A 5,598-nucleotide genomic window follows, 5' to 3' on the forward strand; every position below is an offset into this window, starting at 1 on the left:
TTGACAGCTCTATCAGATCCGGCTTATTACTCATCTTCAGATTAGAGCTTCCAGACTTACTTGAGAGGTAGCGGTTCATTCCAGACGTGCCCTCAAGTTATCTATATTTACTGTTCTGTTCTATTCTAGAACTTTACTATGAGACTTGTATATTTTATTCAGATTCTGTATTAGAGGTTTGTACATGTGACAATCAATTCTGGGGTTATGTTGAGTTTATTTAAAGACTTCCGCTTATCTTTCTATCTTATTCTTGTTTATAAATTCTGTATCGTCGGGTTTTTGGGTGTTAGGCTGACGTGTCCGGTGGGGTTTGGGCACGTACCATCACATCTGGTTTTGGGGTGTGACATATATATTAAATTGAATAAAAATAAAAGTACAACAAATAAATTGAAAACGAAAGAGTACTTATTAAATGTAGTTTGGATTCTTCAAACAAGTTTTTGATCAAATACTTTTTCTCCAATAGTTTGAGACTTTTCAGATTCTGAACACGAAGTTGTAGTTTGTGCAACCGAAAATCATTAAAGTTCTTGTCATGTAAGAGTTGTTGTAAAAATATATTTTATGGCTATGAAAATGAGTGCATATTAATTATCACGATACTCTTCTCGTTTGAGGTTGAGTTATTTCATTCTCCTTGTTGCATCAATTTTTATTGATCTATCTAATTTACCCACAAAAAATATTATAATTGCATAATCGAACAACTCTCCCAATCTTCCTTATTATAAGTAGTAGAATAGAAAACTTACAAAATTCATAGTTTAAAAGTGTGAGAAACTCCCTCTATTTATAGACAACAAAGGATAGTATGAAAAGATGCTTATCGTGTCTTTTCATATAAGTCACAACCCTTCAGAAAAATCACAACTTTTCGGAAATGTCATAACTCATCGAAAAAAGTCACAACCTTTCGGAAAAGTCACTACCCATCAATGTGAAAAGGTGTCTGCTTTTAATATAATATAGTGTATATAAATATAATATTAAATATAGAATATATAATAAATTGGGTGTTTTAAGTTGGAGGTATTATAGTAATTTAACATTCATGTTAGGGAGTTCATGCTTTTAAGATAGTATAAAATAAAAAATAAATATTAAATATAGAATATAATAATAAATTGGATGTTTTAAGTTGGGGGTATTATAGTAATTTAACATTCATATTACGGAGTTCATGCTTTTAAGGTAGTATAGAAGATATATATATATATATTATTATATATAAGAGAGATGCAATAATATTTACCACATAACCCCATATATTTGATTTCAAGCCTTCCACCTTTCAAGATATTTCTCTTTTCCATTCACCATACAGTAAGCAAATTAATGAAGTGACCACAAAATATGTGCATAATTCCCAAAAATGAATCGGATAAAGAATATTAAGGATTGTTGCTTAATGTATTGAATTGGCTATTAATAATAATATTATATGGATTTAGTTAATAGAACTCACCAATTAATACAGTATACTACTTTTATTTTGTGGTTGTAGAATAGTTATTTTTGCTACCATACTACAAATGTCCATTAAATGCTGACATACATACTTAGAGCCCGTTTGAATTAACTTTAAAAAAGTAACTTTTCAAGAACATTTTAGTAATTCAACTTTTAATTTAAACTATTTCAACTTTTAATAGAACTAGTGAAAAAGTTCATTTTACCTCCCCAAACTTGTATCTCAAAACGGAACACAATTCAAGGCTCGAAACAGCCTAAAATCAGCCCATGCATTAAAATCACCATTAAAGCTAAAGAAGGACAGAGGACAGCAACTAAAACTAAAAAGTTACCTCAAACAGAGGTCTCCCGACAGTCTCCGAGCACTCCAATGCGTAGCCACGTCAATTTCGAGCAACCCAACTTTGAATCACTCGAAACAAAGCTAAAATGGGAGAGAACTTGTGTTTAGAAAATGAGGGCTGAATGTTGATTTTCGGCTTTAAACAATAGCAGATCTGGTCGCTAAAAAAAGATATTTTCTGGTCGCTAAAAGTCTACACAAGATATCAGATTTTTTCCATTTTTTTTCAAAGTCTCCGAACGAACTCTCGAGATTCATTTGGGACCCGATAAAAATAAACCAGACATAATTCATGGAATTATCGGATTTTTGTAAAAAGATTACTATGACAGAAATATCCCCTCGGGACCCATTAGGCCTAAAACTCGACTTTTCGCCTAAACACCCAAAAATAAAAAAAGATGATCTCAAGACCCAAACGAAAGGTCCTACTAGACAAAATTCAACATTTCGAAGCTGATGACGCTGACGAAATTCTCATATGACAATTAATTCTCTGAATGTTGACCAAAGTCAACTCTAGGCCTTTAAGCTTTCCAACATCTCGTCTAAGTGCTCAAACTCACACCGGAAACCTTAGGACATGAACTAAAGGTCCTTCTATATCAAATTCGACATTCCGGAGCTAACCGCGTTGACGGAATTTCAATCCGAACATGTTTACCAAGAATGTTGACCATGGTCAAACTTAGGTCAAATCTTAAAAGCTAAAACGCCTAATGACACAAACTCATGTCGAAAGCCTCGGGATTCGAGCCAATCATGCCACTAGCCTAAAATGGCAATTCCGGAGTTGAGGGAACCGTCAAAATTCCATTTTGTGGTTCTTTACCTGACATTTTAACTAAAGTCAACTATTCAAGTTTCAAAAACTCCAAAACAGGGGAACGTGCATAAAGTCCAAACGAACGACCAGACGACCGAACAGTCAGTGCCAACAAGTCATAAATGACTTGAGATTGCTATAGGAACACTCTAAACGACGAAAAGCAGGCATTAAGGTGAAAATGACCTGGACGGTCATTACGTTGTTAGCATTAATAATTTTATTCATTTACAACTCTGAACAACTTATAACGACGTAGTAAAATTTAAACCATTATTATAAGTCATTATAACAATTGATATGAATTGTCATTCTTCTGCTGTCACTTTTATATTAATTCAATGTACTTTCCTTTTAGTTCAATAAACTTTCTTTAAATGTATCTTCATTTATTATTTTCTTTTTAATTGTTAAAATATTGAGAAATGATATAGTTGTGGCAGACAATATATTTGGAGATGAAATTACATGAAGAGATATCACTCACAAAGGTGCTAGGAGACTAGGAATATGAGGGATTTTATCTTTTTCTATATATTGATATTTTTTAATTTAAGAAAATGTTATTAAAATATGTACAAGATAATAGTTATTATTTTTAAATAATATAAATTTATAAAAATTGATATGGGATACACATACAATACACGTACCTAAATACTAGTTTTATTAAAAGTAAAAATAGTCTAAGTCAAAAGTTGAATTACTAAAATGTTCTTTACATGTATTGTTTCACTCGAGGTTAAGTATGCCAGTCAGTATTTAATGGACATTTGTAGTATGGTAGCAAAAATAACTATTTTATTTCCCACTATGTAAAAACAATTATCATTAAGAAGACAATTATTGACATAGTGAGTTTACCATTTTACCTCTATTAATTATGAAGTGGGTGAATTAGAAACTTAAGGTTTTCAAGAAGCTCAACCTTTTTCAAAGTTTTTAATTGAGGATATAATAGGTAAAAAAAACTTGTCCTTTCTTGAGTAATTTGTCAAAATTGATAAGTAATTAGAAATAACTAAAAAAAAATCGACAAGTAATTAGGTACGTAATAAGTTATCATCTTAAGTTTTTAACCCCTCCTAAAATTTGTTGAATTCAATATAATTAGATTCTCATAATGGAAACTTGATAACTTTTCCCTTTTAATTGTTTTGTTACATTGAGAAGCTAAAAATTTGTAAAATAATGTAGACCAAATTCTTCTGATTGTACATGAATAGTCATTTCTTCATTAGTGTACTTTAATGATGACTTAAAATTCTATGAAATGTGTAGGATTAATTGTTTTGAGAGTAGAAAGAAACACACTTCCTACGTTACAATAATTTATAAGTTTATGGATGAATTATACATAATTAAAACATTGATAGAGGGTGAATGGGACTTAATAAATCTTATTAAGTTCTTAATGTAATACTAATTACCAATTACTGCTAGGAAATGAGAATTATAGCACTTTAATTATGGCTTTTTACTATCTCCGTTACAATGTTTTTTGTTTCTATTCTGTTAATAACAAATTGAACCATCTTATCTCATGTGTTAGTTTATTAATTAATTAATTATCTTGTATGAACACTCCAGGTGAAATCACTTTACCCTTTCGTTAAATTAATTTACAGATGCAATGACCCATTTAAGTAATAACATTTTAATAATTTTTTAGATTATGAGTTATTTATTAGCATGAAAATTAAATAATTATTAATTATATTGTATAATGAATTAGCCAAAAGAAGTAAAGTAATTTGTATACTTTTCTTGTGATTAGAATTACGTGATTCAACTTCCTAGCAGTAATTACAAATTAAGTGCATATATAATCCATGTATGGTGAAGAACCCAAGAGTTATTTGTATGTTTTTTTTTTTCAGCATGACTTTTGAATCTATATATATTAATAAAGCTGAAAATAAACACGTTGATATGGCATGCTTCATTAGCCTCTATTATTATTTACTCTTTTTTTCTCATAATTTTGAGATTCTTTCTTATTTTTTCCCCTCAAACCTTGAAAAGAAAATTAATTATCCCTTTCATTATTATTTGTATTTATTACATTATAGTGGGTTATTAAAGTGATCAGAATTAAATTGAAATAATGGGGCATAATGTTGCATCATGCCCTTTCGATTGCATAATAATCTTTTCATCTTCCAAGATTCAACATATAGTTTTTATATATTTCAAAATTAAGTTTTTGTTGTAAAACTTAAGAACAAAAGAACAATATAAAGAGGAAGAGAAGAAGAATATAAGACAAGAGGAACAATAAACTAACTTTCTTTCTTTCAAGTGTTCACCAAATCTTCAAGTGTCTACAATATGAACCCTTATGCCTCTATTTATAGTGTAACATAGAGGCATACAAAAGGTTAGTCATAAACATGACATTAACATGAATATAATGGGGAGGTTATGGAAGTGAAAGGTTACAAGAATAATGGTTATAAAGGTGGAGGTTATGGAGGTTATGGTTATCTTCATAATGGAGGAAAGTAATGGAGTAACTTCTTGATGTAGTGGACATCCACAATATATTATTTTATAACACTCCCCCTTGGATGTCCATAGATAATATGCCTCGTTAAAACCTTACTAGGAAAAAACCCCGTGGGAAAAAATCCTAGTGAAGGAAAAAGAGTACACATATCTTTTAATACGCTTTGAATGTTGCCTCGTTAAAAACCTTACCAGGAAAACCCAATTGGGATAAAACCATGGTTAAGGAAAAGAGTACAATGCGTAGTTTTCTCCCCCTGATAAAAACTTTACTTGATATCTCGGAGACGATGCATTCCAATCTTATATCACAACTTCTCAAATATTGATGTTGGCAATCCTTAGTGACCGAGCTCACAAGATATCACTTGAATTGGTCTTTGAACGTCTATCTCACCATTTTGTTGAAGATCATGTGTGAAAAAAACTTTTGGTGAAATAT

Source organism: Solanum tuberosum, unplaced genomic scaffold (genome assembly GCF_000226075.1).
Source record: "Solanum tuberosum cultivar DM 1-3 516 R44 unplaced genomic scaffold, SolTub_3.0 scf00270, whole genome shotgun sequence".
In the NCBI taxonomy this organism is placed as follows: domain Eukaryota; kingdom Viridiplantae; phylum Streptophyta; class Magnoliopsida; order Solanales; family Solanaceae; genus Solanum; species Solanum tuberosum.